Source organism: Cervus canadensis, chromosome 20 (genome assembly GCF_019320065.1).
Source record: "Cervus canadensis isolate Bull #8, Minnesota chromosome 20, ASM1932006v1, whole genome shotgun sequence".
NCBI lineage: Eukaryota > Metazoa > Chordata > Mammalia > Artiodactyla > Cervidae > Cervus > Cervus canadensis.
In genome coordinates, this window is record NC_057405.1 from 49770621 (window position 1) to 49785134 (window position 14514).

The following is a 14514-nucleotide window of genomic DNA, read 5'->3' on the forward strand; positions in this document are numbered from 1 at the left end:
AACACTGAGACTGAGGTATCTGCTTTCAGGTATCTCAATCTGAAGAGAAAAAAAACAAAATGCAAATTAAGGAAATAGCCTGAAAAATTAGCTTCCAAAATGTTCATTTATCAAAGTCTGATTAATCCACTGCTTCCTAAATGATAGGTCTCAGAACACTAGCTCCATACCATTAAACCTAATGCATCTACTGTTTTAGATATCAGTAATTAAACAAGTTAGACAAGTTTTTATACACCAGATCTCAGTTCTTTGATTATACTTAAGTTCATTATGGAATTTCCAAGAGAAAACATGATTTGAACTATTTCCCGCATTCCACTGGCCCCAGAGCCCTTTTATTCACAAACTTGCTCTCGGTTCTACTGCTCTAAGCACACACTGGGAAATGCAGAGGTAACCATTACGTTCCATAACCTCCATTCTGAAACTAGAATGATTTCAACTTATAAAATGTCTAGCAGAGGATAATCTAGGTACCATTTTATATAGGGATCTATTCTTTATATATAATTAGAAGGACTCTGGAGATGGTCAGTGCAGAAAAGGACATTACTGAGCAGAGATGAAGCAGGGTGACAGGTAACACATGCAATTTATTTTCAATATAAGCTGAAAACGTAGCTAATTAACTTAATCAACTTTTCTCTTGTTTTCATTCCACCGTAAGCATTTGAAATCATCATGACACTTTTTTCACTAAAATTCAACTACTTCTATTTTACTGTCATATACATTAACACAGACAAAAATAGTATGTAATAAAGTTTTCTGTTCCATTCAAAGTATTTAAGCGTTAATAGTGTCTGCAACAGACCAACAAAAAACTGGCTTTCTCTAGATACAATACGTCTTCAACTGACTCACTGGGTATTTTTCTACCAAAAGTCATTAAGTTTCCTAAGATTTCTTTAAAATCTATGGAAACAGGAAAACTGCCAGCTTTTTTAAAAAATACATCATTCTCACTTATATCAAATTGTTGAACTTGTATAAAATTTGTTTATAACATGTGCCACAGCATGGTGTTAGTTGCCCAGTCATGTCCAACTCTTTGTGACTCCATGGACTATAGCCCACCAGGTTCTTCTGTCCAGTGGGATTCTCAAGTCAAGAATATTGGTGGGGGTTGCCATTCCCTTCTCCAAGGGGTCTTCTTGACCCAGGGATCAAACCCAGGTCTCCTGCATTGCATGCAGATTCTTTACCATCTGAGCTACAGGGAAGCCCACCATGTGCCAAGCAATTAAAAATATGAACAAATGTTCATCCTCTGGTCATAAGATGAAGGAACTTAAAAACCTTAAAATAAGAAAGGATTTTAAATTTTTGAAATGCTAGCACTACTAGTGCCTTTTCTTGTGTAATACTGCAAGTGCTACAGAGCTAAAATGCCTTTTCTTATCCAATAAGATCTTAGCTTCAACAAATATCTTCAATTCCTAAGGGTAAAATTTGATGTGCCTTCTTTAAAGATAATTTTTGACCAAAGGGAGAGAGATATATCCAGATGTATGGTGAGATTGTAGCAGTTCTGAGCAGTGTCAGTGACCTGGAACTTGATCCCATTGCCCACTTCTTTACCATTATAAGGAGCATCATTCCCTTGGATACTGAGGAAGATTCTGCATCAGAGCATGTGCTATTAGAAATACAAATAGCAGTGATGTCAAAAGATAGAAGTCAACAATGAACAAGACTTTTTGCTTAGAAAAGGTGAGAGGGTACAGGGTAGAACTGAGAAATAATGAGAAAGTGAAAAGCACAGAAGAAAAATTTCACTTCCTTAGAAAATGTCTTCTCTGTGGATACAGTAATTTTCTCACCACAGAACAATTAAAGGCAAATAACACTGCAGAAGAAACACTAGAGGGGCAGATAATGGGATCCAAGGGGAAAGAGTACTATTTTTCACTATGTTCACCATTAGTTTTCATTTTTTAAAAAAGGAAAGTATTTTTAAATAAAACAAATACTTTTTTTTAAACTTCTGAGTTTGAGGGATTAAAGTCTCAAGCAAGGAACAAAAAGTAAAGGAGAAATAAGACCATGAAGCATCCCATCTCATGCAGCCCATCCAAGGGTAAGATGCCAGACTACTTCCAAAACCAGGACTAAGCCAGTGGAGGCAGGATGAGACCCAACTCTTCCTACAAGAAGATTTGAAGAAGGATTTCTTTTTCTGCCTAAATTTACTGCAAATTCCACAACTGCACAGATAGTGAGTGCAAGGAAATATGATAGTGCATTATCAGTTTTAGTCAGGAATGGAAAACTCAAACAAAACACCCATAATGCATTGGCAGTGAACACTCAAGTGAAATACCAAAAATCTTTCTTAATACAATAGTAAAGTATTAATATAATCAGTGGGCCTAAAGTAGTAAGTAATGTGGTGAACAGTTTTAAATAAAGTATTATCACTCCCAAAACTATAATTCAAAAAGACGCATGCATCCCAAAGTTCAAAGTAGCACTATTCACAATAACCAAGATATGGAAACAACCCAAATGTCCATCAGCAGATGAAGGAATGAAGAGAGTGGGTAGAATACTATAAAACAGAATTAAATAAGGCCATCTGAAGCAACATGGATAGACCTAGAGATTATCATACCAAGTGAAGTCAGTCAGCTAGAGAAAGACAAATATCTAAGATATTCCATACTATACCATACGATACCATGTGATATACTCCACTTATATCTGGAATCTAAAATATGATAAAATAAACTTATCTACAAAATAAAAAACAGACTCAGAGACAGAGAACAGACTTTTGGTTGCCAAGCAGGGAGTGAGGGTAGGGGAGGGAAGGACTGGGAGTTTGGGACTAGCAGATGCAAACTATTATATATTGAATGGATAAACAACAAAGTCCTACTGTATACCACAGGGAATTATATTCAAAATCTTATGTAAACTATAATGGAGACTTGATTAAAATATACTTGATAAGATATTAAAAGGAATGTATATATATGTATGTATAATTGAATCACTCTATTGTACAGCAGAAATTAACACAACACTGTAAATCAAGGATTCTTCAATAAAAAAGTCATCACTCCTTAAATTACAAGTCTTATCAGAACACTTAAAAATGAGATCAATTACTCCTTTTTGTAACATACATCTGAAACCTCCAAACTTATATTAATCATAAATTTTCTCAACATATGAATGATGTTAAAGGATAAAAGTTCACTTTCATTGTTAATTTATATGCATATATGTATATACATTTAAAATAGTAAAACAGCCATTGTGTCAACCACCACTCATAATTTTAAAATATTAGTCCGCACATTTGACACTAATCCTTTTTCTTCACTCAAGGAAATAAAACATTAAAACTCAAATCACCTTTCCCCAAAGTTGTTCTCTACCCTTCCTGTCCCCAGAAAACCATTAACCAGAATTTATTATACATAGATTTTTATGTATATAGAAAAATATGTATAGATTTTTATGTATATGTAATTTATTATACATACAATTTTTATATATTCATAAATATATTTACATATATTTATATATACTACTCAAGTCATTTTAAAAAATAATCATGCTACACCACATATATATATCTATGTGTAATTTTGGTATTTTTTACCTAAAGAATGCCATCGCTAGATATTTTTGTGCAAGTTGTATTTTTATTCAACAGTATTTTTCATCTAATCTATCCATACTGGTACACAGACCTAGTTTATTCATTTCAACTACAGCAGAATATTCAAATTTTATTTTCAATGTACTTCATAAAGAATTTCACTACTTTAAATATTTTTGTATAATGGCTTTTTCTTCTGTCTCCCTTTTCCCCTCCTTTTCTTGTCTTTCTGACCAAACATACACACACACACTCAGAATTTTTATTTTAGGGCTCTCAAATCCCAGATTCTTTTGGAGTATGTTCTGGAATCAGGCTCCCTGGGTCTAAGTATACAACAGGCTGAGACACAGAGTGTGGACAGGAAATACCTGGATTTTTGTCAGGATCCCCTCGGGTGCAGTAATTATATATAACTCAGAACGTGTTTGCAACTGAGTGTGAACCTGAGAAAATTTATCAACTATGTTTGGAATGTCACGTTAATTTTTCCGAATGGTTAATAGTTAAAATGGCACTTCAGGAACAAGAACTAACAGATAGGGTGTACAGATTGTTGACTTAACAGGGTGTTTCCATCGACAATGCTTTTCAGCTGTGCAAATTGGAAAGGAACGCGAAAAGGAAGCGTGAGCTCATCAATTCACTCAAAAAACTAAACTCTCATCAAGTTTTGCTCTTGGAGTTCAGATTGCTTTGGATGAAAAAATGCTGCAACCTCCCTGTCCCCAATTCCCATTTGTTCCATTTCTGGATTTCATTAGCATTACATTCTTTTCCTTCACACACACACACACACACACATTTCCAAGGTCAAATTATAAAACTGAATATTCAAAATAATTTAGCTATATTTTTATAGGATTATATTTGTCCCACATATTGTGACAAATCTTGCTTCTACTTCATTTATGCTTCAAAACAGAATGTCAATCAATTAAAATAATTAAGTGCCTGGGAAAAGAGCAGCTCAAGCTAATTTTCATCTCCTCACCTGAAAAATATCATGATTTACTTTATAATTACCACAGGCTACTGATTATATTTATGGAAATTTATACATATATACATATAGTGATTCTATATTGCACACTTAATGTGGGTAACACTGTGCCATGGATGCTATAAAACAAAATCAACACCCACAAAAGCAAAAATTATTCTCTATCTCAGGGAGTTTACATTCTAATAAGTGGAATGACACAGTCAGAAATAAGAAGCATTGGCTATTAATATATTTTAATAGGCAAGAAGGGAGAATATTAATCAGGAAGAGAGAAATGCAGCTGGAAGTCCAGGAAGAGTTCTGTCAACTGTACTCATCAGGAAGTGAGGCGCCATGGAACAGAGATTGGGAACTCTAAAATATTTGTCTCCACCCTGGCTCTGCTTTTACTGACTTAGCATCATGCCTGACACATAGCAGATGCCAATGAAAACTTGCTGACTTATTGAGTGGACTTGAGAGCATCAGTTTCTCATAGTCTTTGTTCCTCTCCCAAAAATGGAGATAAAAGATCATTCATAAGATTCTTCTGAGAATAAAATAAAATAATGTATATGAAAACTTGTATAGTCAGTTTTAAGGTGCTAGAAATATATTGCTTACCATTCTCTGAGGAATTTAAAAATGAGTTGCTGAATTTTTAAAGCTCACGCATCACAGTATGAAGGTAAATTTTCTATGAAGAACCTATGGTTGGGAACAGGAAAGAGAACCTTAGCTCACTGTTATCCTCTTCCTTTGGCCTCACCCACTCCCCAACCCACCTTCTCTCCTTCCCGAGGTCAGGAGATAGCTGACCTTCCGAACTTGTGATTTCCTTTCCCATGGGTGATTGGGACTTTCCCAGGAGAATGTTAAACAAAAACTACCTCCACACTCAAAACTGACCCCACATTGAAACCAGTGTCTCCTTGATAAGCCCCAGTGCAACAGCCCTGAGGAAGAATTAACAACTGGATTTTGTAAAGCTGTGGCATTATCTGTGATTTTAAATTCCCATTCTAAACCAAACTGCTTGCTAAAAATAATGGAAGGCCTGCATGTATATAACATGCAATTCTTATGATCTCTGATAGCCTAAGGAAGGATACTCGGATTTAGAAATAAAGCATTGTAACCACAGTGATCAAAATGTAATGAGGAACTTACTCTCACAGGTTAGACTTCGGAATCACAACGTTGGATATAACATTTATTATCCCAGAATAGGAAAACATTCTGAGCATTGTTACATTGACCAAACCTTCTGTGCAATTCCTCAAAATAGGCATTGTGTGACTACAACGTCAGGGGATCATACTTCATGCGTTAATCTTTTCCTGATGTTCTCCTTGTACAGCATGTCAGTGATGATGTAAAGAGTGATGACTCAACCAGAAAGAGAGATGACTAGGATTATCTGGAAAGAAAAAGAGAGAAAGAAATGATGAGACAGAGGGGGAAAGAGAAAGGAGGAAGGGGAGGAAGGAGGAAGGAGAGACAGAGGGAAGAATAAAGGAAAGAACTGGAAATAGAATGGTCCCCAGTGAAGAACGTAAAACAGATTAGGCAAAATATGGGACAATGTATGGTGCTCAAGCTATCTTGGCATATTTGAGAGAGACTATTTTATTAGGGCTTTTACTATTGGCGGATTTACTATTTTACAAATTCACTGTTTACTTGCCATTAAAACAGAAATTGTGTACATATTGATAGTGTTGTTCAGTTGCTAAGTTGTGTCTGACTCTTTATGACCCCATGGACTGCAGCACTCCAGGCTTCCCTGTCTTTCACGATCTCTCAGAGTTTGCTCAAATTCATATCCATTGAGTTAGTGATGCTATCCAACCATCTCATCCTCTGTTGCCCCCTTCTCCTCATGCCCTCAATTTTTCTGAGCATCAGAGTCTTTTCCAATGAGGAGGTTCTTTCTATTAAGTGGCCAAAATATTGAAGCTTCAGCATCAGTCCTTTCAATGAATATTCAATGATTTCCTTTAGGATTGATTGATTTGATCTTCTTGCAGTTCAAGAGACTCTCAAGAGTCTGTTCCCACCACAGTTTGAAAGCATCAATTCTTTGGCACTCAGCCTTCTTTATTAATAATTATCCACAAATAGATCAACTTGGTTCTAGCTACACACCATTCTTCTCAAAGATGCCAATAAAATGTTGGGATTATAAGCAAAACTAAAAGTTAAGTAAGACCTTATAAATCTTCAGAAGGTGCATGATTCATTCCTCATCAATCTAACCAGTTAGAATCTTTTCTTTTTTTTAAATTGCTTCTTCCTCATATGTAAACACATCTAATACACCTATCATTAAGATGTTTTACACAGTAACCAACACACAGTATGTTCCCTTCCCCTTTGCCTGCTATCTTTCTTTTCTTCTGTGGTATCTACATAAACTGGTATGTAAGTGATACCATAAAACAAGGTGGCAGGAGTAAGAAGAAGTGATTATGAAGGAAAGAAAAGAGGTGATTTTAGAAATAGAAAAGTTCTGGGGTAAGTAGTTTTCAAAAAGTATAAAGTGAGTTTCTGATGATATACAAGTTGGAGAAGACTCTTGAGAGTCCCTTGGACTGCAAGGAGATCCAACCAGTCTGTCCTAAAGGAGATCAGTCCTGGGTGTTCATTGGAAGGACTGATGATGAAGCTGAAACTCCAGTACTTTGGCCAACTCATGCGAAGAGTTGACTCATTGGAAAAGTCCCTGATGCTGGAAGGGATTGGGGGCAGGAGGAGAAGGGGACGACAGAGGAAATGAGATGGCTGGATGGCATCACCAACTCGATGGACATGAGTTTGAGTAAACCCCGGGAGTTGGTGATGGACAGGGAGGCCTGGCGTGCTGCAATTCATAGGGTTGCAGAGAGTCAGACACGACTGAACGACTGAACTAAACTGAACTGAACTGACAAGTTGTCTTCCTCAAAGCATCTTTCTTCTTTTACCCATCACCCAGTCCCCATTTCTTTGCAATCTTTATCTCTGCTTGCCTTTGCTTTCAGATGATTTTTTGTCTTTCTCTACTACTTTTTTTCTCTTTTTCTTCTGTTTCCCTCTCAACATTGGAGATTACTGCTTTCATACTGTTTCTTCTTTCCCATGGAATCTTTCATGGGAAGGCAATTTGTGGGTAAACCTCAGTATGTTGAGGTATAATGGATGAATGGCTTCCCAGGTGGCACTAGTGATAAAGAAGCTGCCTGCAGTCTGCCTGCCATGTGGGAGAGCTGGTTCAATCCCCAGGTGAGGAAAATCCCCTGGAACAGGAAATGGCAACCCAATCCAGTATTTTTGCCTGGAAAATCCCATGACAGAAGAGCTTGGCTGGCTATAGTCCATGAGGTCACAAAGAGTACAAGCTGACTGAGCAAATAACACATACATGCATGCCAATGCAGGATACATAAAAGACCCCAGTTTGATGCCTGGGTTTGAAAGAGTCCCTATAGAAGGAAATAGCAACCCACTCCAGTATTCTTGCCTGGAGAATCCCATGGACAGAGGAGCCTGGCAGGCAACAGTCCATGGGGTCCCAAGAAGTTTGACACAAATGAGTGACTGAGCATGCACACACTCACTCACCACACACACACACAGACACACACACACAAGAGGATGAATACAGTGCCAGAGTCACCACACAGTGCATTTTTTTTTTTTTTTTTTGGTTAAGAGATTATATTTACAGTTGCTTCATAGAGAAATCTGTCAGAAGCGCCCAAGTTTCAGACTGGATCAGTTTCTAAGCAAACGTAGTATTAGACGTTCAGTTCAGTTCATTTCAGTCACTCAGTTGTGTCCGACTCTTTGTGACCCCATGAATAGCAGCACACCAGGCCTCCCTGTCCATCACCAACTCCCAGAGTTTACTCAAACTAATGTCCATCAAGTCGGTGATGCCATCCAACCATCTCATCCTCTGTCATCCCCTTCTCCTCCTGCCCTCAATCCCTCCCAGCATCAGGGTCTTTTCCAATGAGTCAACTCTTCGCATCAGGTGGCCAAAGTACTGGCCACCTCAGCTTCAGCATCAGTCCTTCCAATGAACACCCAGGACTGATCTCCTTTAGGACAGACTGGTTGGATCTCCTTGCAGTCCAAGGGACTCTCAAGAGTCTTCTCCAACACCACAGTTCAAAAGCATCAATTTTTCAGCACTCAGCTTTCTTCATAGTCCAACTCTCACACCCATACATGACCACTGGAAAAACCATAGCCTTGACTAGATGGACCTTTGTTGGTAAAGTAATGTCTCTGCTTTTTAATATGCCATCTAGGTTGGTCATAACTTTCCTTCCAAGGAGTAAGCATCTTTTAATTTCATGGCTACAATCACCACCTGCAGTGATTTTGGAGCCCAAAAAAATAAAGTCTGACACTGTTTCCATTGTTTCCCCATCTATTTCCCATGAAGTGATGGGACCAGAAGCCATGGTCTTAGTTTTCTGAATGTTAAGCTTTAAGCCAACTTTTTCACTCTCCTCTTTCACTTTCATCAAGAGGCTTTTTAGTTCATCTTCACTTTCTGTCATCTGCATGTCTAAGATTATTGATATTTCTCCCGGCAATCTTGATTCCAGCTTGTGCTGCATCCAGCTGAGCGTTTCTCATGATGTACTCTGCATATAAGTTAAATAAGCAGGGTGAAAATATACAGCCTTGACATACTCCTTTTCCTATTTGGAACCAGTCTTTTGTTACATGTTAAGTTCTAACTTGCTTCCTGACCTGCATACAGGTTTCTCAAGAGCCAGGTCAGGTGGTCTGGTATGCCCATCTCTTGAAGAATTGTCTACAGTTTATTGTGATCTACACAGTCAAAGGTTTTGGCATAGTCAATAAAGCAGAAATATATGTTTTTCTGGAATTCTCTTGCTTTTTCAATGATCCAGCTGAAGCCTGGCTGGGAGAATTTTGAGCATTACTTTACTAGTGTGTGAGATGAGTGCAATTGTGCGGTAGTTTGAGCATTCTTTGGCATTGCCTTTCTTTGGGATTGGAATGAAAACTGACCTTTTCCAGTCCTTTGGCCACTGCTGAGTTTTCCATATTTGCTGGCATATTGCGTGCAGCACTTTCACAGCATCATCTCTTAGGATTTGAAATAGCTCAACTGGAATTCCATCACATCCACTAGCTTTGTTCGTAGTGATGCTTTCTAAGGCCCACTTGACTTCACATTCCAGGATGTCTGGTTTAGGTGAGTGATCACACCATGTTGATTATCTGGGTCATGAAGATCTTTTTTGTACAGTTCTGTGTATTCTTGCCACCTCTTCTTAACATCTTCTGCTTCTGTTAGGTCCATACCATTTCTGTCCTTTATTGAGCCCATCTTTGTATGAAATGTTCCCTTGGTATCTCTAGTTATCCTGAAGAGATCTCTAGTATTTCCCATTCTGTTGTTTTCCTCTATTTCTTTGCATTGATCGCTGAGGAAGGCTTTCTTATCTCTCCTGGCTATTCTTTGGAACTCTGCATTCAAATGGGAATATCTTTCCTTTTCTCCTTTGCTTTTAGCTTCTCTTCATTTCACAGCTATTTGTAAGGCCTCCTCAGACAACCATTTTGCCTTTTTGCATTTCTTTTCCATGGGAATGGTCTTGATCCCTGTCTCCTGTACAATGTCATGAACCTCCATCCATAGTTCATCAGGCACTCTGTCTATCAGATCTAGTCCCTTAAATCTATTTCTCACTTCCACTGTATATTCATAAGGGATTTGATTTAGGTCATACCTGAATGGTCCAGTGGTTTTCCCTACTTTCTTCAGTTTAAGTCTATATTTGGCAATAAGGAGTTCATGATCTGAGCCACAGTCAGCTCCTAGTCTTGTTTTTGCTGACTATATAGAGCTTCTCCATCTTTTGCTTCAAAGAATATAATCAATCTGATTTTGGTATTGACCATCTGGTGATGTCCATGTGTAGAGTCTTCTCTTGTGTTGTTGGAAGAGGGTGTTTGCTATGACCAGTGCATCCTCTTGGCAGAACTCTATTAACCTTTGCCCTGCTTCATTCCGTACTCCAAGGCCAAATTTGCGTGTTACTCCAGGTGTTTCTTGACTTCCTACTTTTGCATTCCAGTTCCCTATAGTGAAAAGGACATCTTTTTTGGAATTAGTATCAGGTGTAGGGTGGTGCAATTCTCTTTTGCCACGCCCTGCATGTTCCATTTGTGCATGTTGCCATTTATTGGTCCTCCATGGTTCATGCTTTACAGAACCTCAAGTCCTCAGGTATCTACCTTCTTTACCACCCTTTTCCCAGACCGATGGATAGACCAGTCTGCAGGACACCGGAGCAGTCAGGAGGTCGCAGCATCATTGCAATTGTTGGCTGTGACGCAAGGTCAGCGTGAGCTCATTTCAAGGTAAGTGAAGTCACAGCTTCCACTTCTATTCCTGCCTGTTGGTCATGGGACAGAACACGGCCAATCTGGAGCTAATGTAGGTTGTTCAAAAAAAAAAAAAAAAGGTTTGAATCTGCATCTTAAAGATCTTAAAGGGAATCACTCTTAACAGATGGCATTTTCCTATAGGAATAAAACACTGTTTGGGGTCTACATTCCTAACCAGAGTTATCTTCAGATGATTCTTAAATATGGCCAACAATGTCTTTAAAGTGAAGATACAGTAACCATAAACTACTAGAAATGGTAATGAAATTCAAAGTCCTAAGAAATAGTTTTTAACTGTGTAAGTCATATAGATAATTGAACCGTAAATCCCTATTATAAAGTGTCTCTCCAGATAAAGACAGAGGATTGTCCTCAATTTAGTTTAAGCCTAAAGTGCTAGGTATGAAAGCTTATGATTAAGCATTTCATAATTACAAATATAGTATTTTTTGAGCTGAAAGCAAACAGAGAGCTCATCTAGTTAAATAATAAACTCATTGGTCTTTATATTACTGATGAAGAAATGAATCCCGTTTTCTATCTTAGTGTTTTTTACAGCCTAGTCATGAAAATAATGGTTTCATTTTACTGCATTGAGGAGTTAAAACTGCAGTGACTATTAACTAAGACTCAATAGCACCAGGATGTGTAGTAGTCCCTGAGACAAAGCCAAAGATAAGTCAGGCAAACTGTTGAGTTTCCCAGATACTACAGCTAAGCGTAATTAGCTGTTCTCAATATTCTTACTAAAAGTATTACTTTTCACCTCATGCTTACTTGTAAATGCCCATATCCAAGGAAATGACCCAAGTTTTAGGACTCAAGAGTCAGGGGCTTATTCTTCTATTTCAACCTACAGGTGAAAGACCCATAGTAGTGAAGTCACTCAGTCGTGTCCAACTCTTTGAGACCCCATGGACTGTAGCCTACCAGGTGTCTCTGTCCATGTGATTTTCCAGGCAAGAATACTGGAGTGGGTTACCATTTCCTTCTCCAGGAGATCTTCCCAACCCAGGGATTGAACCTGGGTCTCCCGCATTGTAGGCAGACACTTAACGTCTGAGCCACCAGGGAAGGACCCATAACATAGACCAAATGAAGGGCTTTTCAACCCAAGTCACTTAATTATTACAGTTCACTGCTGCTTCCTGCAAAGCATGTCTGTGGATATAAAACCAATCAACTAAGAACACAGTGGAAAATGAAGTAAATCATAAACACCTATCAATTTATCAATTCTGAAAAAAACACTCTTTTATTCACAAAATGAGTACTGATTGTCTTCAAACTGACTTATCTGTGTAAGCCTCTCTTCTGATCAGCTATGACACAACAAAAGGAATCACAAAATAAAAAGAGAAAAGGAATTGTAAATATATAACCTGTGTGTTACTAGCTATGTTTTGCTCTTTGATTCTTACAAACTATTCAGTTAACATTTCTTTAAAACTATGCAATTAACATTTGAAATAATAAGAAGAACCCTTGCATGCAGCTGATGTGGAAGCTATATTCTCCCAAGAACTCTAACTCTGCAGTACTGTATGAAGCAGCATCTGGTAAGACATGCTGCCTGTCGGAGATATGCGATGCACTTGTCTGATGAGCTGTGGAAGAATTTTCCTGTGGAATGTACATTGTGTCTCTTCTCTGAAGTTTTCAAAAGTGTTTTCTGATCATACACTTATTCCTCTTATTTTTGAAAAAGGTAAGAAGTAGATGAGTTCTGCTTCTGTTTTCAGAAGATTCAAGGACCTGAGATCACTGCATATTTCAGAAAATGTTACCCCATAGGGCTACTGGTACATCAAATAATAAAGTTAGACATAGGACAATCCTTCTGGCTAAATCCCTGTGGCTCAATCCCGGTGGTTTATAGGTTTCCCTGGTGGCACAGATGATAAAGAATCTGCCTCCAATGCAGGAGACCTGGGTTCAGTCCCTGGATCGGGAAGATTCCCTGGAGAAGGGAATGACAACCCACTCCAGTATTCTTGCCTAGAAAATTCCATGGGCAGAGGAGCCTGGTGAGCTATAGTCCATGCGTTGGCAAAAAATCAGACACAACTGAGCAACTAACACACACACACACACACACACACACACAGGACAATCACAACAATAAATTTCATACAGCACTGAGTGCCTCCTATAAATTAAAACACAAGTGGTAAATCCCTCCTTACAACAGAATGACAATAGAACAGTAGCTAACTAATATGGATGGAATACTGGCATTAGAAAATCCCTTAGCTACTAAAACTAGAGGATTAAAATCTAAAGCATTTCCCCACCTCAGCAGTATTGGAATAAACCACCATTATGTAGCTTCGGACACGACTGAGCGACTTCACTTTCCCTTTTCACTCTCGTGCTTTGGAGAAGGAAATGGCAACCCACTCCAGTGTTCTTGCTTGGAGAATCCCAGGGATGGGGGAGCCTGGTGGGCTGCCGTCTATGGGGTCACACAGAGTCGGACATGACTGAAGCAACTTAGCAGCAGCAGCAGCATGTAGCTTCTGATACAATACACTGAGAAAGACACAGCATCACTTCAGTGATATTCCTTCCTAAATACTTTATAACCTGAATCTAATCATGAGGAAACTAGACAAATCCAAATTAAGGAACATTCTACACAATAAGAGACCTACTTATACTTTTCAAAAATCTCAAGGATGAGAAAAACAGGGAAAAAATGTAAAACTGTTGTAAACTAAAGAAGACTAAAAGGACATAAAAACTAATGGGACATAATAATTAAATGAAATTCATTTAGTTTGGATTAGATTCTAGTATAGGAAAATCTGTAAAGGATATCATGGAACATTCAATGAAATTTGAATATGTACTATGAATTAGAGTTTGCATAAATGCCAAATTTTAGAATTTTAATGAACATACTGAATATCCTGTGGTTATAAAGAGACTGTACTCATTCTTAGGAAATAATCACTGAATTATTAGAGGTAAAGGGGCATATCTCCCATCTATTCTAAAATGCAGGTAGATGGGTGATAGATGATATAGAAAGTTTAATTAAACAATTACTAATCTGGATTAAAGGGATGTGTGTGTGCACACACACGCATGCTTTCAACTGCTTGGAAAATTTGAAATTATATACAAGTTAAAAAGTAAATTAAAAAGTCTGTTAAGATCAGCCCTCCAAAATACCAACAGTCCAGGTTTGACAGCCCTTCAATTACTAACCATTTATTTTTCCCAGACTTAAGGGATTTCTTGGGTGAGAATTTCCATCATGGTAACCAGGAAAGTCCCAGCAAACCAGGGGAAATCAGTAATCCTACCCACAATATGCAGGGTGAGAATTTACATTGGACAAGGACGAGAGGAGTTTCCTTGCTGCTTCATTTGAATGCCAAGATTTACGCATTTATAGAAGCATCAAATCAATGTAAGAGAATACTATTAGGATGAAAAAAGAAGATAGGAATTGTACTGTTAAAGAGTTTGGCTTGCTAGAGTAGTC

At 38.0% G+C, this 14514-nt stretch overlaps 1 pseudogene; it reads left to right on the forward strand.

The window, feature by feature from the left end:
• The window catches only part of LOC122422724, a 139291-nt pseudogene that overhangs the window by 112524 nt on the left and 12253 nt on the right, over nucleotides 1-14514 (forward strand).